The sequence below is a fragment of the Cryptomeria japonica genome, chromosome 4 (genome assembly GCF_030272615.1).
Source record: "Cryptomeria japonica chromosome 4, Sugi_1.0, whole genome shotgun sequence".
Lineage (NCBI taxonomy): Eukaryota > Viridiplantae > Streptophyta > Pinopsida > Cupressales > Cupressaceae > Cryptomeria > Cryptomeria japonica.
The window spans coordinates 120,087,251-120,113,543 of NC_081408.1; positions in this window are offsets into that span (position 1 = coordinate 120,087,251).

Sequence of the window (26,293 nt, forward strand, 5' to 3'; positions counted from 1 at the left end):
AAAGTTCAAAGTTATTATGGTGATAAGTATTTCATATTATTTGTGGATGAAACAGGAAGACAACTGAAATGTCTTAGATCTGCTAGAGGAGGAGAGTTCACTTCTGATGAATTTAACTTATTATGCAATGATCATGGTATAAAGGCAAGTGTCTGCACTGAGAACACCTCAACAAAATGGGATAGCCGAGAGAAGAAACAAATCAATTGTAGATTGTGCTAGAATCCTGATGATAGAAAAGAGGGTACATCAAACATTTTGGAGAGAAGCAATCAGCACTGCAGTTTACACCCTGAACCGAGTTCAACTAAAGAAAGGAACTATGGAGACACCATATGAGATCTAGTATGACAAGAAACCTAATGTAAGTTATTTTAAAATCTTTGGAAGTAGATGCTATGTTCACAAAGATGACAGAAATGGAAAGTTTGATCAGAAAAGTGAAGAAGGAACATTTCTTGGTTACTCTTCTAGAAGTAAAGCATTTAAATGTCTGATGAAATCATCTAACAAAATAGTAGAAAGTGCAAATGTGAAAATTGATGAATATGCAGAAAGAAATGATGAAGTAAATTCCAAAGAACCAGAAGATTATGAAGAATTTGTTTATGTTCAACCGAGAAGTCCTACCAAGAAAGCTGCTAAAGAAAATGAAGATAATGTCTAGTTACCGAGTGATGAAGAAGATCATACAGAGTCTACCAAGCCCATATTAGCCAAATATGTCAAAATACATCATGCATCAAGTCAGATTATAGGAGATAAGGATGATCTAGTGATGACAAGGAACAAACTGAGACAAAACACATGTCTGATTTCTGAATTTGAACCCAGAATAGTAAAAGAGGCATTTAACAGTGAAGATTGAGTAAATGCTATGACATAAGAGATTGATCAAATCAAGAAGAATGACACATGGACACTAATCCCAAGATCGAAGGACAAAAATGTAATCAGTACAAAGTGGATTTTTAGAAACAAGCTAAATGAAAAAGGTGAGGTCATTCACAACAAAGCAAGACTAGTTTGCAAAGGTTATGCTCAAGAAGAAGGAATAGATTATGGTGAAACCTTTGCATCTATGGCTAGACTTGAGGGAGTAAGAACATTGTTGGCATATGCTGCTTTCAAAAATTTCAAGGTATATCAAATGGATGTTAAGTCTGCATTTTTGAATGGTATACTAGAAGAAGAAGTTTACATTGAACAACCTGAAGGATTTGTTGAAGACAAGAGTAAAGATCAGGTATGTAAATTAAACAAAGCTTTATATGGTCTGAAACAAGCACCTAGAGCATGGTATGAGAGACTGCACTCTTATTTGATCAAGATTGGTTTTATAAGGACAAGTGAAAATAGCAACATGTACATGAAGAGTGATGAGAATAATGGAATACTAATCTCAGCCATATTTGTTGATGACATTATATTTTGTGGAAATGACTTTCTATGCTAGAAATGAAATGAGCAAAGAATTTGAGATGTCATTAATCGGTGAGATAAAATATTTTATAGGTTTATAGATACAACAAATGAAAGATGAGATCTTCATTACTCAATCCAAGTACATAAAGGAAATATTGAAGAAATTTGGAATGGAGGATTCTAAACCAGTAAGTACTCATATGACTACTAACTATAAATTATCAAAGAATGATGAATCTACATTTGTTGATGAGACACTTTACCGATCTATGATTGGGAAGTTGCAATATGTTGTGCATAGTAGACCAGATACAGCACATGCAGTAGGTATTGTTGCAAGATTTTCTGCAGATCCCAAGGAAACCCATATGATAGCAATCAAGAGAATTTTTAGATACCTAAGAGGCACTGAAGATTATGGCTTAGTATATGAAAAGAGAAATGATTTTGATTTAAGAGTTTATACTGATGCTGATTGGGTAGGCAACATAGATGACAGGAAAAGCACAAGTGGTGGATCTTTCTTTTTAGGATAAAGACTAGTAAGTTGGCTTAGCAAGAAACAAGGATGTATTTCACAGTCAACATCAGAAGCTAAATATGTTGTTGTAGCATTGAATTGTACCAACATAGCATGGATCAAACTATATTCTATGATAATACTAGTGCCATTAACATTTCAAAGAATCCAGTAATGCACTTCAAGACAAAGCATATATCTATAAAGTATCATTATCTCAGGGAAGAAGTTCAAGAGAAGAAGGTTGTACTGGAATATATCAATTCAAAGGAGCAATTAGCAGACATCTCCACAAAGCCACTGCCAAGGGACACTTTTGAGTATCTCCAAAGCAAGTTAGGGGTCCTACCCCTATCTTCTACTCACTGACCGAGTTTGGTGAAAGCATCAATTCGATGAATCTACAGAATATTATGAGTGGATTGATGTTGATTTACACTTTAGGAGGTCACCTAAAGTTATGCTGGAAATAGTGAATAGAGACAAGTTACTCTGACCAAGACTAAGATGATACACAACAAGGCAAATCACTTCACAGAGGAAGAAATCATGATTTAGTTCTTTTACTTTTTGGCATTGTTGTCAAAGGGGGAGAAGACTAAATGGTTGATTAAATGCTAAAGCCCTAAATGAAGAAGAATGGAAGACTAATGACAGGCGGAGAAGATTACAAAAGGGAGAAGATTTCAGAAGAAGTCTACAACTCAAGGATAACAGGAGAAGTCTAACAACAATCTGAATCCGAATCAATTTGAATATCTTTTTAGTATTACCATTTAAAAGTTGTTTTTGCCATCAATGCCAAAGGGGGAGATTGTTGGCATTTCAGTAGATAGAAAGATTGTTGATATTCATTAAAGATATTGAGAAGGTTGTTGGAGATTATTGATATAACTGAAGAAGGATGATAACTATCTTTATAACATTATTTTGTCATTGATGTCAAGAAATTGATTTTCTGATTCAGTATGATGTTGCCATATCTTGAGGGGATTGATTTGAAGAGAATTAAGTGGCCAGTAAGTGACACAGAAAGAATATGAATAAAGAGAAATAAGTTATTCAATGGGCCACTATTACCGAGTTAGACAATGATGAGATCATGATGTTTAGATTGTTTTGATATCCTACATATTTTGTTGATTGAAAGGTTAATACTATACTATGTCACTGAGCAAAGAACCTAGTCGGTAAACCCTAAGGAACCTAGTCGCTAAACCTTAAGGTTATTGATATCGATTAATGAAGGTGGAATGTCTACCGAGTAAAGTTTAGTATTTCCCGAGTTGCAACCAAGTTATGACAGAGCGCATTGAATGAATACAAGCATTATTTAATGAAGGACAATGATGAGCTAGAGATGTATAAATGATTGGAATGCCGCGCATGAAGTTTGTTAAGGATCTATGGCAATAAAAGATCAGCAGGAAGATCTACAGCATAGATTGAACCACAATAACCTTGTACAAGTTCCAAGAAAGGACTGCAAGTCCCGAGGAAAGGTAAAACATTTTCAGATCGAAGGATGCATTGAACCTAGTCAAGATTGAAGATCTAATGGCTAAGATTGATCATGGGAAATGTGATCAAGGAGATTAAGTGGTTAGCAAATTGTTTATAAATAAGAAATTGTTGGTAAATAATGTATGTAGCCAAGTGTAAGCACAAGGATGCTACATAGTGATTACCAAGCACAAAAGCTTGAAGACCTATTTGAAAAACAGAGTAGGAAGCCCAATAGAAGACTAGATAAGTCTTATGACAGGATTATTTTGAGAAAATAAGAATCTGCTTTAGCATTTTAGATGTGAAGTTGCAGATATATTTACTACTATTGTTTATTCTGAATAACAGAGAAATCTCTTAACCGAGTGGACTTAACAGTCTTATTTGTAAACCCTCTGGCAAGGTAACATTCTAAATGAGTGTTTGAAATCCTTTAACAAGGTCACTTCTAACAAAGTGAAGATCCTAATAGATCTGAGGGAAATCCATTAACCAGGTCACATCTAGCAATGTGATTGTAATCTTTAATAGGATTTTGTTTTAGCCAAGCATACTCTAGAAGAGTATATTTCTTAGTGGGTCCGAAATCCCATTGCAGTTTTTCCCTATTTGGGTTTTCACATTAAATCTGGTGTTATATGCGTTATGATGATTATGTGTTAATGAGTTTGCATGTTTAGCAGTTTTTGGTTATATTGCTAAAGCATATGTTACCGAGGTTGAATCTGTTGATTTCATGGAAGTTTAAGTTTGTATGATTCACCCCCCCCCTCTCATCTTGTTAGTTATTGGCATCAGTACTTTACAATTTGTATCAAAACTATCATCTATTCAATGCTCAGTTCCTGTAATAAGATTCACATCAGCTGAAACATTGGCATCATTTCGAAAATTCTTACAAAGGAACCAGTGCATAGAGCAAATTTCTTCAGGCAGAAAGTAATTTCTTCATATTCTTTGACAGTTATAGTTTTAATTGATATCACTGTGTGCTTGATTTCTTAGAGTTGTTTGAAATTTTAATTGAAATAACTATAATTCTGAGATGGCACCACAAAGAGATTTCACAGGGAACATTAATTACCAGGAGAGAGCCATTTGTGATGACTTTTTAGAGCAATTAACTATGTCTACTAATACCACAGCCAAAATGAAAGAATTAGTGCCCAAGGCTCCCCATCTGAGAATTGGTGATGGTTTGTGTGACAAAGGAAACTGGTTAAGGGATTCACAGATAGGGATATCAGGTATAGAACTCTTCAAAGTGGGATTTTGCTAGAGAAATTCCTCTGCTCCAATGAATAGTATATGGGAATTAGATGTTGGAAAGCTCATAGTTCCTGGGGTTTTCATGGATGTGGACCTGTTGACCCTATTGCTAGGTGTGTTAGAAACGTAAATGAGGGATCTTTAATTGAGATAAATGATGATGAGTTTAGGAAAGTGTTCAAACTCAGTAAGGTGTCGAATTATTTAGAGCCCATCAATTTTGAAACACTTGCACAGGTCTATACTGTGCAGAGAGATCACCTCAAGAGTGGCCCTTTGAAAGAGTTTTTTGTCAAAATAGGAGGACTAACTCTTGTAGGCCCTAGCACCATGCAACACTTCTCTCTAAATCTATTTACTTATGTTTGGGGAAGATGCTAAAACAACCATGCCAAACCACTATATGCTTATGTTAGCACAGATTTTGAACCCATCTCTGGAAGTAACTTTTGACTTTTCTCCTTATCTCACTGATGCCATTCATGAAGGGTTGATGGGGATAAAAAATGCTAAGGTAGATAGACACTTTGGATTGTATTCTCTTCTTATGTACATGTTTTTATTCAAAGGTGATGATTATTTTGCTAGTGAAATGGACCTGATTACGGAAAAGGATGATGAGGGGATGTATGTTCAATTGCGGAGCACAATTTTGTCTTGGGATACAGAGGATGTGAGTTATTTGAAGTTTGATATATGGTTTGCATCTAGGCTTAGGATCCTCTTGTGCCACAAAACCCTAGAATTCCTAAAGCTCTCCTTGAATTCCTTAGGCCTAAGGAATTTGCTCAAGTTATTAAGATTGTTCATAATTTGGGTGATATATACTTGTACCATGTGTCTACTATGTTCAGAGTTTATGGTTTCAGAGGAACTCCATATTTTCTCCCCTATCAATTCCCATTGAAGATAGGAATTGCAGAGGTCCTGAGGCAAATCGGAGGTTTGCAAGAAGCCAAATTAACAAATAGGGGGAAAGGGTCAATTTTCCCAACTGTCACCATTGCACATCAATTTGTAATCACTAAGGGTGGTTGGAAACATTTTGATGATTTCTTTCAGCCGTATAGGTTGTTACAGTAGTATCAAGGTTTTCTTATCATGAAGACTTTTTTAATGTTATGTTCAAGAAGAGAGCTGTATGTAAAGGCAGACCACACCAGTTCCATTTTCCTGAGGATTTGATACGAAATTAATTCAACCTTGATGAATAGGAATTGAGAAAGGAAAAATGGATAGCATATAAAAGGGCTTTTGATTTTATCCACCAATTTGATATTGGTTATGACCCTTTGTCTAGTTTTACTCCCTTTGAGGAAAAGGCTAAATTCTTGATACTTTATTTTGAAGATTTAAAGCAGACCTTAAAAGAGAAGAGGGAAGCTATATTGAAAAATGACCCTGAAAAGGCTAAGTTGGTTCTAGCCAAGCCTGCCTTTGCTAAGGCCATCCCTCCAAGTGAATATGTGATGTAAAAGAGGCTGAACTACAGTGTGCTAATGCCAATAAGAGGTGATCCTTCTACTTCAAAAGGGAAAAGAGAAATAGAAGATGTAGTGGAAATCCAAGATTCCCCTAAAAGGAAAAGGGTGGGAAAAGAGGTACAAACATGTGAGCCTTTATACTCTCCATACCAATCCCCAATCCATGTGGGAGATGAGCATGCAATGGTTGAGAGACTATTGTAGTTAGGAAGTCTTGGGGAGATTGCCTGTACTTATGAAGAAATACAAGAAGGAATGCCCGAAGAGCCACCAAGTGCTGAAATAGATTTGACTGCATAGGAGTTTAAAGGAAAAGAGTTAGACCCTATCATCAAACAGGCCAGTGAAGAATTCTTGGCTGATAATAATTTTGTTATAGCATGATCTTTCATGAAATTTGTTTGGAAGCAAAATATAGAAAAATTCAAAGCCAAATGTGAAAAGAGGATAAGTGAACAACCCCACAAAGATGCATCTATAGTGGAGGAAGAAGTAAAACAAGAAATGATGATAGAATTCAAAACCATTACTCCTGAGTAGGGGAGAGAAATGGTAGCAAAAGCTAGTGTACTAATTCTACCTGAGTGGGATATGGCAGATGCACTAGTCCTTGAAGCAGTTAAGAAAAAAAAAAGCCTTTAGAAGGAGTGATATTTAGTGAGGACCATGTTGCTTTAGTCATGTGGTCTCTAAGGAGGGATGAGAGTAGAAAGAGAAAGGACACTTCAGGGTCGAGCTACCTTGGAGTTATGATTGTGATAAGAGTGCAAGACACAAGGGTAGTAAAAGTTGCCAACACAGTTTTGGAATCAACAAAGTTTAGTGTGGTAGTAGCCGAGAAGGAAGCCAAGGGAAAAGTTGACCTTCGGGTAAAACTAGAGATGATTCTAAAGGCTTATAATGAAACCAAAGGAGAGAAAGCCCACAGGGATAGAATCATTGCTAAGTTGAAGAATCAATTTGCAGGGCAATATGAGAAAGGTATCTTCCACTTTATTGATTGCCTCTTCTCCAACAAGACCTCCACCCAATAGTCCAATAATTGAATTTTCCCCTTCTCCTACAATTTGTGGTTTTCAATCAACTAAGACCATACAAGATGAAATGGAAAAGTTGTAACAGGCCCAGGCCCTATTTGCAAATAAGTATGAGGAAAAAGTCAAAGGCCCAATCTTGAAGTTTGCTGACATAGTAGGAGCTTCTATTGTGTACACTTATATGAAAAGAATTTTGAATATGTTGATTGATCTAAAAGAATACAAGGCTACTTTGGAGCCAATTTTGAATAAGTGGATGCCTAGAGAGGTGGATTTGGAACTTATGTGTTCATCTTATGAAGAGGCAAAGGATGATGCAAATATCAAATCCACTTGTGAGTTAGTGAAAAGCATGACCGAGTTAGCAGAAGGAAGAGCTGGTGTAGAGAGAAAGGCCATTTTGTATAGAAAAGAATATGCTAACTATAAGTTTGAATTATTTCTTGAGGGTTTTTTTAGTTCAAGTCAATTTAAAGATGAAAAGGTGTGGCTTGATGAGATAAGATATAACTTATCTCAATGGATAAATGAAGTCATCAATATAGATGACACATCTTTATTTATTTGGACGATTGAAGAAATTGATAAAATGAAGTCACTTTATGGTTTTGTGGAGATAGAGGTTAAGCAATTAAGAAACACATGGAAAAGGTTAAATAAATTGAAGAAAAAAATTGTTAACTTCTCTTGGCCAGGTGATGACATCTTCCAAGAATGGAAAAAAAAGTATGCAGTGCAAGAAGAGGACGTTCAAGAATAGTTAGAAGATGTTGCAGCGGAATAACAAACTTCAAAGCCATTAGGAATGAAAATGGTTGTGACAAAGTTTTCTTAGAAATTTTGAAGCTTATTTTGCATCCATATCATTATAAATGGATGCCAAGACTTTAGGAAAGATCATCACAAGAAATTGTAAAGAAACTCTGCTGAAATTTATCTAAGGTTTTTAAGTTCTTTCAGAAATCACCTTGAATTATGTAATATTTTCAAAAAATGAATATTAATATATAGATCAAAGATTTTTTAGCATAAATATTTGTTGTCTTCATGTGTGCATCCATTGATTTGCTGGTTTCTCTTGGATAATTTAGGGTTATTTGATTGAAAATGGATTGCAAGGCAGTCTTACAGACATGTTTTAGGCTTTTCTCTCTAGGAGAGGAATTAAATATACGTGAAATATCTCTGTTACTAAATCAATTATTTTCTTCTTGATTGTGATAAATGGTTTTAGTATAAAGGGAAAAACTTATATATATGTCAGGCATATATTAGGTTAATGAAAGAAAAAGTGATGATATATTTTTTGGGATCTTTTCTACCTTTCTTGGGATCAAGACTAAAAGATGAATACATGTTTTCTCTTTAGTTTTGAGTATTGTTTTTTATTAAGGAAAAAGCAGGTTTTGAAGGGGCCCTCAAACCCTTTACAAGCAGAATTTAAACAACAAAGCTATGAGAAACAGAAAAGAACATAACCACAAAAAAACTAGCAAAAAACCAAAGAAAACCCGAAAAAGCCCCAAAATGCCAGCAGGCCTTCCAGCAATCAGATTTTTCAATGATGTTGTCTTTGAAATTAGGGGGATCCTTTGCTGAAGCAGCCACAACTTTCTTAATACTAGCCTTGGTTCTCTTCGCAATGCCACCCACCAGAGTAGCATCACCGCTTACAGTCTAGGTGGTCTCTTCCTCCAGGTCTAGATCCATGACCAATTTAGGAGTGTAGGTGTGAGAAAAGACCTTGGCGATGTCCTCTAGGTTTTTGGTGACAGCAGAGAGGAAACTTGGGATAACTCCCATCATATTTTTCATCGCTTCTTTTCCCTCTTCCAGCGATTTTACCTTATTCTCCATTTCCTGCTTCCAATTAATCTACTCTTTGTTTTCATCCTCCCTCTTTGTATTCATATTTATCCCTTTCTTCTCCAGGTTTTTCAGGGTCTCGTAGGTCCATCTATTGAAATCCATTCTAGCCTTAAAGATCTTCTTAAGGATATCTAAGATAAACCCTTTACCAACACTTTCCTTGTCCTCGCTATCCCTATCCTCAGTTAGGTCCTTCTCGGAGTCTTTGTTCATTTCCTTCTTAGAATTCACTCTGGTTTCCTCATTATCCTTGGGATCTGCTTCTTCCATAAGATGGTTGTTGTCCTTACCAGGGCATTCGCTAAGGATAGGGCTTTCTTGACTAGGCTCATTATCGACACTTTCTTCCTTGTTACCTAGCTCCTCATCTTTCCAACAGTCTTCATCGTTGGAGTCATCCGTCTCCATTCCACTGCTTTCCTTAACAATGTCCTTTGTTTCCTATAGGAGTTGAGAAATAAAACCCCACAGGAGCCTGAAGATCTTCTACAAGCCGAATAACCTGTTACAAGGAGAAGCAATGAAGCAAAATCTGAAGAACATACAAAACACAAAGAATATGCTAAAAAAGAGAGAGCTCAATATTCACAAAAATATGTAATGTGATTCTTACAAAGAAAAGAAAGAACTCAACCTTTAATAGGTCAAGAAACCCTAAAAAGGGAAAACCTAGGTTTGCACATAATAATTAATTAAAATAATTAATTATATGCACCTAAAGTTAGCTTAAGTGTAAAAGAGATAAAGGGAACTTAAATAATTAAACAAAGAATGTTTAATTAATCAAGTAAATACCTGAATACTCTAACACCCCCCCTTAAGCTAGACTTAGGGAGAAGCTAAAACTTAGAACAATTACTAAAAGCAATAAAGATGGGTCCCGACAACAAGGCCTGATCAGCTACCCAAATACAATGAAATCTCTATGAAACAGAGACAAAGGAGAAAACCCAGTGGGAAAAAACTCCTCTCCAAAAAGAGATAAAAGAACACCACTGAAGCATGAAGAACATGCAAACTCTGTCGAAGAATAACTGCTGATCTAAAGAACATCCACTAAACTAGAACATGACCAGGTAGAGAAGACTATAATCTGCATGAGTGCCCTCAGATGACATTACTAGAATCAGAAGGCAAACAAGGCAAAACAACTGAAATCAAAGATATAGATGGCATGAGAAACCAAAGCCTAAAGAGCTGATCAATCGAACCATAGAAGCATTAGAACCAACAGGATAAATCTCCCCATAATGCGGAAGTGGGAGAGGGACAGGAACACTGAAAAGGACAGCCAAAAACAACTACATGATGAAGAACCAAGAACATCAAAGGTGCTGAGACACATCATCATGAGGTGAATGTCATGGAAGGAACAATCACTTAACAAAGGAAGATGGCAAACAACAGGCAAACATCAACCCCATCATGGCACTTGATCAACAGTGCATGTACAACAAGACACAAGATAGGCAAGATTCCAAGTAAACAATGCATGATGGCACTTTATCTTAGTGCATTTGCATAATTACAAGCTACAATGATAAGAAGATTGGAAATAAAAATGAGAATCAAAACAAAGACACTCTACTTAGAAAAGAGATCCCAGGACCTGAAACAACCACGATATCCACCAGAGTGCTGAAAAGAAAAAAACTGAATAAAATAGGCATGGAGCAGAATCTAGAAAAAAAAACTCATATTTCTGGAAAGTACATGGAACATGCTTTCTGAAAATATAAATTTTTTGAAAAACGGAGGTCGGATGCTCATTCTACGTCTCCTGGAGTACAAAAAAGAGACCTCACTTTGACTGCAAAAAAACACAGTCAAACACAAAAATACAATCCCACAGGAGCCTGAAGATCTTCTGCAAGCTGAATAACCTATTACAAGGAGAAGAAATGAAGCAAAATCTGAAGAACATATGTAATGTGATTCACAAAAATATGTAATGTGATTCTTACAAAGAAAAGAAAGAACTCAACCTTTAATAGGTCAAGAAACCCTAAAAAGGGAAAACCTAGGTTTGCACATAATAATTAATTATATGCACCTAAAGTTAGCTTAAGTGTAAAAGAGATAAAGGGAACTTAAATAATTAAACAAAGAATGTTTAATTAATCAAGTAAATACCCGAATACTCTAACATTTCCAACCCAGAGGCACTTTTTGTTTTCTTGCTGGAAGATGCCTTCTCCTTGCTAGTTTCTCCCTCTTCCATTTTTCTCTTTCCCAGAGAGGCAGAAGTCCTCTTATTTTCCAGTAGGGTGAGGGTTTTGCAGTGCTCATAGATGAGCAACAGAAGCCCACAGTGGAGAATCGGGTTGGAAGGGTTAATCCTATGTTTGTTGAGGGACCTGGAGAGTGATCGAAAAAGGTAGTAGGGCAGGGATACCTTTTTGTCATGTCTAAAATGGTTTAAGAGAACAAAGTGGTAGGTGTGGGCCCTGGAGAAACAACCTTCAACTATGATATACTCCATTATTGCATTCAGAACCTAGCCTTGCAACTTCTTGATGTTTGCAGCTTCGTAGTAGCCCCTGGTAGCCTTGCCAATTTTAGCCCTTTCTTTCTCTTTCTGAGGGAATAGGTTAACCTCATTGTTGGAGACTTTAAGGTCTCGAAAGAAATTAAGCCCAGTGTGGGGCATTCCGGTCATAGTGGAAATGAGCCCAGCATTCAGCTTAAATTTAACTCCATAAATTTTAAAAGAGCCATTAGACCAGTTTTCGAAAATCTTGGAAATGGCTAAGTTAACCCTACCTTTGTCATAGTCCTCAAGCTTCTCCATGAAGCTAGTAAGAGATCCCTTCTCCAATTTCTCCCAAACTTTTAGCATCGCTTTCCAGGTCAACATATTGTCTGGTTCTTCCTGCATTAAGTCTCCTCTCATCTTCGGATATGGGCTATCTGCATTGTTTCTTTGCAAATTCTAACCTTCTTTCCCTATATTGCTCAATTTTTTGAACTGAGTAACCCACAAAGCATGCGGCAATTTATTAGAGATGATAGAAGATCTGCCACAATGCCAAGTAATGATGGTCTTTCCAGCTAGGCAAGAATGATGCTTTTTATTTGTCATGATTAAATTGTCCTTCTCTCCCTGTATAACAATCCTTTCTAAGGAACTCTTTGATATTAGAATTGAGATCCTCCTCGTGCCAAATCATCTGAGAGTTAGAGTTAACTCAAGTATTCGCTAAATAATCCACAACACTATTTTTCTCTCTGAAGGCATGTTGAATAATAATTTCTTTGAAACTGGCAATAATCTCCCTAGCTTTCATGATGATATTTTCAATAGACCAGGAAGGCTCTGATTCCCCCTTTAAGCACTTAATGATATTAAGTGAATCTCCCTCAAGCCATATTTTATCATAATTTAGATTTTTGGCTATAATTAAGGTATTCAAGGCTGCAGAGGCTTCAGCAAAATGGCTAGTTTGATTCCCTAGAGGACTCGTCACCGCCTTAAGACAACTTCCAACATAATTTTTGACAATGCCCCCATATTTAGCTTTACCTGGATTCCCTTTAGAAGCCCCATCAAAGTTAGCCTTAATCCATCCCTGTGGGGGAAAACACTAGACTAGACCTTCTCTTCCAGTCTCCTTGCTAGTAGTAGTGGTGGAAAGGTTCCACCTATCTTTAAAATCATCTTGAGAAGCAGGTCCCTGATCAGTGCAGTAGAGGCATTCAAAAATACTCCTAAAGATTTTATCTGCAACCACTTCAGAAATAGCCCTTTTATCCCTAAAAATCCTGTTGTTGCGCTCTTTCTAGATATGCCAGATAACAATCGAAAGAGTAAGTTTCCAAGTCTCCACAATTTTTGGATTACAATTAGGGAAATGCCATTGAAGGCAGGTGTCACCAAGAGAGTTCAGGAAGACCCAGCTCGGGTTCCACCTGGTAAGGATAATTTTCTAGATATCCTGGCTAAAAGTGTATTGATTGAGAATATGGCAAGTTGTCTCTTCTTCCCTGTAGCAGAGAGAACACCTATTAGGAAAAATAATGCCTCTTTTATGAAGATTGTCCAAGATTAAAACCTTATTTTGGATGAAGATCCAGAAGAAGATATTGACCTTAGGAACTAACTTCTTGTTCCAAACTTTAGCCCAGATGGAAATTTCTTCCACCGGGACATTGTGGAAAGCCACAGTGGAGGAAACAAAGTATTTCCCATCTAGAGTTTCCCTCCATATCAATCTATCATCTTTGTTGTCTCTAGGGATTTTAGTAGAGAGAGCAATTTTAAGGAACTTGAGTCCCAGACACTGCTGGCTAAAATCAATCCAATTCCCATTTCTTGAGTAGTCTCTTACCATTTCACCATACCTTCTTTTGAATCGGTCTTTCCAATCTTTAAGGATTGGGATTTCCTCCAGAGGTTTATCCAGGATCCATATATCTTCCCAAAATCTTGTTCTCCTCCCATCCCCAAGGTTCCAAGTTCTGCCAGCAGTGGCCCACCTTTTAGCTGATTGCACAGCATTCCATATGGCAGATCCTTCAACATTAAAAGAGTTGTCAAAGAATTCTTCCTCAGAAGGTTGCATATAGAGATATTTGTATTTCCAGATAGAGTTCCATTCTCTTTCCTCCCCTTTGAATCTCCATATTTGTTTGGCTAATAAAGCTTTATTCATAGAACCAATGTTCCTTAAGCCCAGCCCACTTGAGGCCTTAGGGGAACAAATTTTATTCCAGACAATAAGGGGAATTTTGTTTTTAACTTCCACTCCTGACAAAAGGAACTTTTTTTGGATTCTTTCAATGGCTTCCACAAACTTTGAGGGGATTTTAAACAATCTAAGAGCATACACAGGAAGATTTTGGAGAGTGGCTTTAAGCAAAGTTATTTTACCTGCTTGACTTAGGATGGCCCCTTTCCAGCCAGCAAGTTTCAAGTTAATTCTATCAATTAGCTTGTTCCAAAAGGAATCCTCAGGCTTGAGACACAAAGGAAGCCCCAAATAGATAGAGGGAAACTCAGAGATGTTGCAGCCAAGAATCTTGTCGATCCTTAGTTTCCTTTGGACCGGGGTATTGATGAAAAATAGAGAGCTTTTATTCCAAATGATTTTTTGACCAGAGGCAGATTCATAAGTATTCAGAATAGTCTTAATATTTTTAGCTTCCAAAATGGTGGCTTCTCCCATGGTAATAGAATCATCAACGAATTGTTCATGAGAGCAGACAACATTGGATGAAGAAGGTTTCAGACCCTTAAGATTGCCATCTTCCACATTTTTAAGGATGAATCTACCTAGGCATTTAGCAAGAATGGTGAATAGGATAGGGGATATGGGTCCCCCTATCTAAGACCTCTATAACTTTTTAAGCAACTAGATGGGGAGCCATTGACAATAACAATAGAGGAGGAAGTTTCCACGAGTTGAGAGCAGAGCTGGATAACTTTGTCACCAAAACCAAACACTTTCATGATCCTAAGGAGAAACTGCCATGTCTAACTTTAGGAAGAATCCCTAGTTAGTCGCCACTTTCAGGGAGTGGATATTTTCATGAATGAAAATGATGGAGTCAAAAATCTGTCTTTTGGGGACAAAGCCATTTTACTGGACAAATATAATCCTTAGAAGAATTTCCAATAACCTGGAAGTTAGAACCTTGGATAAGATCTTGTAGACAAAGTTACACAAGCTGATGGGTCTAAACTTGTTAAGAGAATCAGCTCTAGGGATCTTTTGGAGAAGGACAATGAAGGTGGCGTTCAGTTCCTTAAGAAGTCTTCTGGAGCCAAAGAATTCCTTAACACCATTGCATATGTCAGCCTCCACAATGTGCCAAAAATTTTGGAAGAAAAACATGGAGAAGCCATCCGGACCAGGGGATTTATCACCCTGAAAGGAGAAGACCGCCTTCCTGATTTCTAGATTAGAGGGAATACGGGAAAAAGGGTGGTTGTCAGCTTCCAACAGGATAGGAGGGATAGCTTGTAGAAGGGTGTTTTTCTTGTTGAGATCTAGGTTATCCACATCACCCAGCAAGGTGCTGAAATGCTTGAGAGCTTCCTTCCTAATGTCACAGTCCTCAGTTAGGATGCCTTTATTGCAATTTAGTCTGGAAATTCTATTGGCTGCCCTATGCTTAAGAGCAGTTAAGTGAAAGAAGCAGGTATTTTTATCACCTTCCTTCAGGAACAAGGCTATGGATCTTTGTCTCCAAAAAGTCTCTTCATTAGAAATGATGGAATGCTATTTAGATAAAAGATCATTTTCAGCCATCCTAAGATCTTCGGTCAACCCTACCTCTTGGATTCTATCCTGAACATACTTTATTTCAGCTTTGACTTGAATTTTGTTCTTGAATATGTCCCCAAAAATCTCTTTGTTCCAGGTTTTAATTTTGGCTTTTATGATGTTGAGCTTTTTGGAAATTCTAAAAAGAGCCTTACCCTCCACTTCAGAGTTCCACCATTCTGCAATGCAAGGTTCCAGAGAAGGATGGGAGAGCCAAGCTTTTTCAAATCTGAAAGGGAAGTTTCTCTTTGCTGAAAAAGAATTGGTAGAAAAGGAGATGGGTAAATGGTCTGAACCAATTTTGATAACAGAAGTAAGGGAACAACTATACTTAGAAAGCCAATAAGGAGAAATTAAAGATCTATCAAGCTTGACTTGAATCAGATCAGGTCTGGTTCTTTTGTTGGTCTAGGTGAAATTGATGCCCTAGAGATCCACATCAATGAGAGCTTGGTCATTAATGAAGTCCATAAGGTCTTGTTTCCCATCAAGTTGTAAAGGGATACCTCCCATCTTCTCATCATCTTTGAGTGGGGTATTGAAATCTCCCATAATAATCTAGCTTTGATCAATAAACTAGAGTTTGTCAGCTGCAAGACTTTTCCAATATTTAGCTCTCCCGGATTTGGTATTAGGTGCATAGACATTAGATAACACCCAAACAAAGTTGTCCTTAATATGCTCAAGATAAATAGAGATCCTATTAGAAGCAAAGATGATTTCCTTTCTAGTAATGGTTTTTTGGTTCCAAAAAATTGTAGTTCCTCCAGAAGCTCCCTCCGAGTTAGATCCTATGACTCCATTTTCTTTGAAAATTCTAATCTTTTCAACTTTTTCTTTAGACATCTTGGTTTCCTGAACAAGGACCACATCTAGTTTATGATCTCTAATGATGTTCTGTAACACATCTTGCTTATGAGGGGCATTTAGCCCTCTGATATTCCAGGATATTATCTTCATACTCTAACTGGGGATAGGGCTGACTCAATGGAACACTGTGTTCCATCAGCACGGTTCTTCCAGCTTTCCTGTTCCCTTTGATGTTTTAGGGATGGCCTTCCCTTCTTTTTGTTCTGACTTCCAACATCTACCTTTTTCTTGATCTTACTTCTAGTTGAGATTCCTTCATTGAGTTCCTCCTTGTTCGATTTTCCTTCTCTCGATCTGAATATCCAGAGATTCCCATCCAGCAAATCCACACTTTGAGAAGGGGTTTTACAGAGGAAAGGCTTTGGGCTACCATTGGTTAAAAGCAATAAAGGCTTAGTATCAAAAGGGTCTTGAGCTTCATTAAAGTTTTCCTCAACCGGTTTTGAGAGTGAAAAGGTTGGAATGGTCTCTTCCTTCTCATGACTCAGTGAACCAGCCTCTTGGTCCAGAATGGATTCTTCCTTCTCCTGACTAACAGATCCAATCTCTTGGTCCTTTGGGTTTTTTTTATTGTTCAACTCAATTCCTTGCTCTTCTTCTTTAGCGCTCTTTGGTTGGTCAGTGGAGCAAACACAATCTTGTTGGTCATTACTACTACTGCCATTCCTCTTAGCTTCATTCATAAGATCCGTTATATCCCTACTTTGGTTACACTCAGTTGTTGATGAGTCTCCTTTTTTATTTATCATTTGCTAGGTCTTTTTGTTCTTGTTGTTGCTATTAGTCTTGTTTTCCTTGTTTTTCTTGAGCAGACATGATTTGGCCCAGTGCCCTGATTTTTTGTAGTGGAAACAGGCAAATGGTAGGGATTCATATTCAATAGCTTGGGTCCATTTTCCAAGTTTAGAAATAATGTCTATGGATTGAGGCATATCTGTCATTTGATTAACATTTATGCAGATGCAAGCAAAGACTAACCTTGATTTAGCCATCGTCATCGGGTCGATTGACAAGAGTTCTCCAAAGGATTTCACAATGCCCTTGAAAACTTCCTCATTCTAGTGTTCCAACAAAAGACCCAAGAGGCGTGTCTAGACTGGTGCAGAAACAAAGAAGGATTCATCGAGGATGAGATTCGGGGCCCATTTCTGAAGAGCCAGGGATGACTTGCCAAACATCTAGGGGCCTTTGCAGAGAGCTTTATTCATGTCTTCTTCAGAGTTGAAAGCGAAGGTAAAAACCCCTCTAGGAAGCACTGCCACTTCCACTTGTCCTTTAATGAGCCATTTTCTCCTTATGAAATTCCTAACATCATCAATGTTAGGCCTAAAGCCAGAGAATCATCCTACTAATATCATAGAAAGGCCAACAACAGTCATATCAACCTCTTTGTCTGGAACAGAAATAGCAAACTGTCCAGAGGTGAGGTCTAAAATGTTTGATACTTCTGGGAGCCCAGCTTTAACCAGCAGCTTCACTCCAAAGAGCAAAGACCATTTTTTTCCTTTACCTCTATCATGTGGGTCCCTGGGGTTCAAATCTTTGTCCTCTCCTGGTTTTTCTTTTTCCTTGTTCTCTTCTGACCCTTGAGGTGCTTGACCCCCTACCTGATTGCTAGTTCTGATCTCAGAAAAGCTGCAATCTCCAAGAAATCCATTGTTCCCAGGGATTCCACCATTTCCCAATTTGAAAATTGGGACTCCCACTTCTTTTCACTCTGCACTCACTCCCATTGTTTCAGTGATGAGGTTCACAGGTTTTCTAAGACTCGTTTATTGTGAATCCTATATTAAAATTGTGAAGGTATTCACAAGAGGTATACCAACCTGAGCTTGAGATAGGCTTAAAGTTTAGAAGGTTTTATAGTAACCTTGTTATATGTTATTCTGGAATTCTATTTTCTTGTTGTCCTCTCCATATGTAAGAAAGGCTTTCAATTTTCTTACAAAGGGGATCAAGGAAATTAGAATTTGAGAAGAACAAAAATGGCGACTCTGCTAGGGAGAGTCATAGTGTGAATCTATGCTACAAATTAGTGCTTAGATTTCCTGAAAGTTTGTTCAAATTTGTGTGAGTTTGGTCCTTGTAGTAGGTTGTTTTATCCCTGATCTTTGTTAATTTTTCTTTCTGAAGATTCTTTTGTTCTACTATTTACTGTGATTGATTTGCCAAGCTTTTTTCCTTATTTTCCCATACTTTTGTGTGGTGACTCTGATTAGAAATAACTAGTGCTTTTGAATAAGCATAATTTATCTTAAGGAAAATGAGTATAATGTAGAGAGGAAAGAACACTAGATCATACATGAGAAGAAATCTTCAAGAGACATTGCAAGGGGGATTACTTGAGCAGGCATGAAGAGGCCAAAAAAGATCAGTTGCACATGAGCCATCTAATGTTGCCTGGATACAGAAAAGAATTCATACGGGTAAGTCATCTAAAAGACCCATATATGCAAATTCACATTCTTCTTCTCATGAATCTGAGCAAGACATTTTGGGTTTTCATTCTGGTTTGTTTGGTAATAATGAGGAAATCCAAGTTTTGAATCAAAATATTTCTCATGTTAGCTTGTCTGGGAAGGATAGAAATAGCTCTAATGTTAAGATGGATTCTATACCAAGAACTATAGATGGGAATATTAGTCTGATTGATATTGATCAAGTTAATATGTCAGATTTTGAAGAGGTTTTCCCTGATGAAGATGAAGTATCCCAAGAAATTGAGGCTCTCAATAGAAGAGTTCATCAATTGATTTCCCTAAGGACACAAAAAGAAACAAATAAGGAGAAAGAAATTAATGCAAAATTGATCTAGAGAGACAGGCTTGTAAGACAAATTGTTGATCTCAAATTTTTGACTCAAGAGAAAACCAAGAGTAAGGAAGAGGGTCTAGTTATTAGATAAATTTTGAATGTCAAGACTAACCCTATACACAAGTTTATTGTGCAACCTATTAGGGAGGTTCTTAGTGATCCATAGCATGTTAGAACCAATATTGACAGAGGAAAACAAAAGTACATGGAAATTGAGTCTGGATCTAAGACTATTGAGGAAATCTCTCATCACTTGTCTGCACATGAGATAGAGATAGAAAGGACGAGGACAGAAAAGGAAGATCTGCAAAGGGAATTGAAGAGAGCTGAGTTAGAAGCAGCCAAACAAGAGGTTAAAAGGAAAATTAGATATCTAAAGGCTTCTCCCATAATCTTTCCTTCTATAGACCCAAATAAGCTTTTACCCCAGCATGCCTCATTTTCTCTAGTTAAAATTTAGTCAACCCTGTCTATGAATATTGTTCTAGTTAGCTAGGTCCCTATTACAAATCAAAGTACCCAAGTCCCTCCAAATCATGGTCTTAATGTGAGAATGTATATGGGTAATAACCCTACTGGTAACGAGTTTCTGAGAAGACCAATTAATTTGGAGTTATACAGACAACTTTTCTTCGAGGGAATCCCGGGGTACCCTAACCATGTTCCTACTGAGTTAAGGGATAGGCTTCACAAATTTGCTGGCAATAATGCTATAAGTGTAGAAGAACATCTAAAATATTTTGGTGACCTGATAAATGACTATGAGATTGTAGATGAGGATGTCATCATGAAATTATTTGTACAGTCCTTGGTGGATGATGCAAGGGATTGGTACAAAGGTCTACCTGTAAATAGTATTGGTTCTTGGGAGGACTTTAAGAATTGCTTCCAAGAGCAATAAGGTGATAAAAAAAATGTGAGCTTTATGCTCAATGAGTTCAATAACATTAGGAAGTCTGATAATGAAATTGTCATAGATTTCAATGCAAGATTTCAGAAAGCAATGCATAGGCTTTACCAAGTGATGAGATTGGATGATAATATGTGTCTGAACACTTATTATAACACTTTTGATTCTAAAATGTCTTACATCCTGAGGGATAAAAACCCACATAGCCTAAGAGATTCTTTTAGAATTTCCATCAATGTGGAAAGTAATAGGAAAGCATCTAGAAAGGTGGGAAGGAGAACTGATGGAAGGTTGTGGCAAGAATCAAAACAACAACCTAATAAAGTTGCCAAGGATGAAGACAAAATAGAAAAGTGAATGACTGCTATGAAAGATCTTACTACTAAGGTAAGTAAGAATGATAAACCTCATTATAATTGGCAAGATAGGCTTCCCAGATTACATCATATGTCATACAACATGACTTGGAAGGATGGAAAACATCAGAATGATATGTTAAAGAACACTCAAAACCAGGACACCCTAGATCCTTTGAAAGGGGGAAATGTACACAATATGGAAAATACTCCTTGGTGCATGACCTGTGATGGGCCACATTCTCCTCGTCAGTGTGTTGTAGCTCATGCTCATGAAGAATCCATAAGAAAAGAGGGTGAGCCTGATATCAACATGTTTGACACTGTTATTGAAAGTGATAATGAGTCTTCACAAAGTGAATCTAGTGAGTGTGATGTGCTAAATTATAATAAATGTTATTAGGGGTAGGTGAAACTTGATTGGCATCCCATTTTAATGTGGTAACCATTGAAGATGAAGAAGTTCATCTCAGAAGATTCAGTGATGAAGAGGTAAAAAATCTTACTAAGGCTACCATAGCCAAAGCCAAGCATAATTACAATCTGAGAAGTAGTAAAAGGGATGGATATCAAGGTGAACCTAGCTCCATGTTTATGAAATAAGTATCTCAGAAAAGGACAACAAGCAATAATGCTCTGCCTCAAGACGGTCATGCAAAAGGTGACCGATCCAAATATGTAGCCAAGAGTGTAAATAATATTACTACTGGTGATTTACAAGGGACTTCTACAACTAAAAGGGCAAGTCAGCCTAAAGCAGAAAAGTCTAGAATTAATACTGAGCCAATTAACAGTTCTACTTTTGATATGACTTAGGCTTTGACCCAAATGAAGGCTACAGTCCCATTGGTAGAACTACTGAAAATAAAGGAAGACAAAGAAGTTTCTCTCTCTTTATTTTCCAATATATCAGATATTAGTGCAGTTTTGCCTACAAATACCATGAAGGATGAAAAGGATCATGAGTTGCAAACTCTAGAGATATATGTGGGAACTACTATTACACAAGAACCTTCATAGGTTGATCCCTTTTATGTAACTTTATTGGTGAATAAGAGGTTAATTAAAATTTTTATGATAAACTTCGATGCTGCTACAAATGTTAGGCCATATGGTGTCATGAAGGAGTTGGGATTATTAGTAAATACTGTTTATGGGAATTCCTATGCTATGGATAATAGAGAAGTACCTGTGGTAGGTATAATGAAATATGTGGAGGTAAAGATAGAAGCATTTCCTGAAGCAACATATAAGATGGATGTCATAGTAACTGATACAAAACCTCATTATGGCATGCTATTATCCAGACAATGGGCTGTAACAGCGGGGGGGAATGTTCAGTTAGATCTTTCATATGCTACAATCCCAATAAATGGAAGCCAGATTAAGTTATATAGAGAACCATGTGCCCATAGGGTGATTAAGAAGATAGACCCTAATATGTTGAATTCTATGATTGATGTGGATCTTGATAACTTCAGAATGCAACCAATTCTACCTCATTTGAAAAATACTAATCCTATTGTTAATGAATTGGAATCCCAGCAACAAGGTTTATGGCATATGTACTTTGATGGAGCTTTCTATAAGGAACGATTTGGAGCAGGAGTTCTTTTTGTGTTCCCTTCAGGTATAAATTTCAAATATTCTTTTATGTTAGCTTTCTAGTGTACAAATAACACAGATGAATATGAAGCTTTGTTATTGGGACTTGAAGTTGCTAAGAAAAATGAAATTCAGTTGTTAAGAGTATTTACGGATTCAAAGCTGGTGGTTTCTCAGATAAGGTCTAAATATGCATCCAAAAATGATCATTTGAAAAGATATAAACATGCTGTTTGGGATGTGATTGAGCATTTTTTTGCATTTTCTATTAACTAGATAGAAAGATCAAGGAGCATCATGGCTGATTTCTTTGCTAATGTTGCATTAAAAAAAAATGATGCAACATTAACTGGTGTATCTACAGTTGAGATAAAAGCTAGGCCTTCTATTCCTGATAATATATATAATTGGCAAGTGTTTGTAGATGATTAAGATATTCTCAGATGCATCAACACTCAACCATCAAATTAGAAGAATTGGAGGAAGTGAATTTAGGGACAGAATCATCCCCTAAGTTGGTCTATATTGGGAATAACTTGGCTCCTCACACTTAGGCCAACCTCATTAAATTATTGAGAAAGTATAAACATGTTTTTGCTTGGTCTTATGAGGACTTGAAGGTGTATAAAAAAGATTTATTTCAACATAAAGTCCCTTTGCATCTAGATGCTAAGCCCTTTCGACAGAGGCAAAGACCTATCAACCCCCTTTTGGAAACCAAAATGCAACAAGAGTTAACCAAGCTAAGGGAAGGGGGGATCATTAAGCCTATAAGACATTCATCATGGGTGTCTAATTTAGTCCCAGTTAGAAAGAATAACAGGGACATAAGGCTTTGTGTTGATTTCAGGAATTTGAATGTTGCTTCTTTGAAAGACAACTATTCTTCCCCCAATATGGAGGCAATGTTGCAAACAATAACTAGTTGTGACCTGTTGTCCATGATGGATGGGTTCTTAGGATATAATTAGGTGTTAGTGAAAGAGTCCTAATAGTTGAAGACTGCTTTTACCACCCCTTTGGGTATGTATGTGTATGTAAGGATGTCTTTTTGTTTAAAAAATATTGGAGCTACTTTTCAGAGAGTAATGGATGTAGCTTTCAAGGAATTTATCAACATTACCATGGTTGTATACCAGGACGATTTAACATGTTTCTCCAAAAGGGCAGATGACCATTGTGGGCACTTGGAAAAAGTTTTCAACAAAGCTCTAGAGTTTGGTGTCTCGTTTATGGCATATGTACTTTGATGGAGCTTTCTCTAAGGAAGGATTTGGAGCAGGAGTTCCTTTTGTGTTCCCTTCAGGTATAAATTTCAAATATTCTTTTATGTTAGCTTTCTAGTGTACAAATAACACAGATGAATATGAAGCTTTGCTATTGGGGCTTGAAGTTGCTAAGAAAAATGAAATTCAGTTGTTAAGAGAATTTGCGGATTCAAAGCTGGTGGTTTCTCAGATAAGGTCTAAATATGCATCCAAAAATGATCATTTGAAAAGATATAAACATGTTGTTTGGGACGTGATTGAGCATTTTTTTGCATTTTCTATTAAGTGGATAGAAAGATCAAAGAGCATCATGGCTGATTTCTTAGCTAATGTTGCATTAAAAAATAATTATGCAACATTAACCGATGTATCTACAGTTGAGATAAAAGCTAGGCCTACTATTCCTGATAATATATATAATTGGTAAGTGTTTGTAGATGATTAAGATATTCTCAGATGCATCAACACTCAACCATCAAATTAAAAGAATTGGAGGAAGTGAATTTAGGGATAGAATCATCCCCTAAGTTGGTCTATATTGGGAATAACTTGGCTCCTCACACTCAGGCCAAGCTCATCAAATTATTGAGAAAGTATAAACATGTTTTTGCTTGGTCTTATGAGGACTTGAAGGTGTATAAAAAAGATTTATTTCAACATAAAGTCCCTTTGCATCTAGATGCTAAGCCCTTTCGACAGAGGCAAAGGCCTATCAACCCCCTTTTGGAAACCAAAATGTAACAAGAGTTAACCAAGCTAAGGGAAGGGGGGATCATTAAGCCTAAAAGACATTCATCATGGGTGTCTAATTTAGTCCCAATTAGAAAGAAGAATGGGGACATAAGGCTCTATGTTGATTTCAGGAATTTGAATGTTGCTTCTTTGAAAGACAACTATTCTTCCCCGAATATGGAGGAAATGTTGTAAAGAGTAACTAGTTGTGACCTATTTTCCATGATGGATGGGTTCTTAGGATATAATTAGGTGTTAGTGAAAGAGTCCTAACAGTTGAAGACTGATTTTACCACCCCTTTGGGGATGTATGTGTATGTAAGGATGTCTTTTTGTTTAAAAAATATTGGAGCTACTTTTCAGAGAGTAATGGATGTAGCTTTCAAGGAAATTATCAACATTACCATGGTTGTATACCAGGATGATTTAACATGTTTCTCCAAAAGGGAAGATGACCATTGTGGGCACTTGGAAAAAATTTTCAACAAAGCTCTGGAGTTTGGTGTCTCGTTAAATCCAAAAAAGTGTCATTTTGTAGTTGCTGAAGGGAAGTTCCTTGGGCATATTGTCTCTAAAGAAGGGATTAGAATAGACCTTGAAAGGATTGAAGCCATAAACAATGTACCTGAGCCAAAGAATGTCAAAGGCATTCAATCTTTCTTGGGCAAGGTGAATTTTTTTAGAAGGTTCATTGCCAACTTTGCTGAAATAGTCAAGCCTATTGTTAGATTGCTTAATAAAGATACAAAGTTTTATTGGGATGAAGAACTACAAAGGCTTTTGGTGAAATTAAAAGGGCTATTCAGGAGGCACCAGTATTTAAGTCCCCTGATTATAGTAAGCCCTTTTCATTGTTTTCTTTTGCTTCCTATCATACAGTGGTTGCAGTCCTTCTTCAAATGGATGCTGAGCGATATGAACACCCTATTGCTTTTTATAGCAAATATCTACAATCTACAGAGCTGAAATATGAAATTATGGAGAAGCAAACATATGCTTTGGTTAAAGTTGTAAAAGCATTTAGGCCATACCTTGTGAATGCACAAGTAGTTTCTTATGTCCCACATGCGGCTGTCAAGGACATCTTATCTCAATCTGAGGTCACTGGAAAAAGGTGCAGATGGATAACCAGAAATTCAAGAGTTTGATCTAGAGATCAAGATCACTAAATTGGTGAGAGGGTTAGGTACTGCTAAATTGATTGCTTAATCAAATCTCCTTAATTTTGAAGTTAACAATGTAGAAATTGAGAATATAATGGTCACAAGTATTGAGACATGGCCCTAGTACTCAGAGATAGTACATTTTTTAAGGGATGCAACATACTTGGAGGGAATGACTCCAAACCAGAGAAGGACATTGAAACTAAAGTCTCAAAACTATGTCCTTATTTAGGGTGATCTATATTAGCAAAATAGAGATGGGTCATTGTTGATGTCCCTAGATAAATCCCAAGCTAGAAGGATGCTAATTGAAATGCATAATGGAGTATGTGGAGGCCACTACTCTACCAAGACCACAGCTGGCAAGATAGTCTGGGCTGGATACTATTGGCCCACTTTGTTCAAAGATGCCCATGAGAATGTTCAGAGGTGTGACCCATGCCAAAAAAATTCTTCCAAGTTAAAGCATGAAGGAGCTTTGCTCCTTAACCCAGTTACAGTGGAAGCTCCTTTTGTCCAATGGGGTACTGATTTTATTGCGGAAATAGTTGAGAGGTCAGGAAGAGGTCACAGATAGATCATAGTGGCCACTGATTACTTCACTAAGTGCATTGAGGCTATACCTACTAAAAGAGCCACTAGTAAAGTTGTCATTGAATTTCTGATGGATAATATTATAACAAGGTTTGGTGTTCTTGTGAAACTGATAATGGATAATGCTATGAGTTTTAGATCAGAGGAGCTCACTAAATTTTGTACCAGTCATGGAATAATCATATCTTATTCTTCACCATACCATCCACAAAGTAATGGACAAGTAGAATCCATCAATAAATGTCTTTTGAATATTATCAAGAAAATCCTTGAGGAGAACAAAAGGTCCTGGGATCATAAATTAAAATTGGCCCTATGGGCAGATAGGATTACTATTAAGAAAGAAATTCGTGTATCACCATTTGAGTTAGTTTATGGCACACAATCTAGGGTTCCAATCAATAACCTTCTTCATGTATACAAGTTCCTACAAGCTGAGGTGATGGAGTTGTAAGAACCCATGGAGGACAAAATGATTCAAAAGGTGGAAGTGGAAGAGATCAAGACTTTGGCTCATTAAAAAAATTTGCAGATTCAGATGCAATCCAAGTATCTTTTTGACAAAAGAACCACATTGAGGAAGTTTCAAATTGGTGACATGGTTC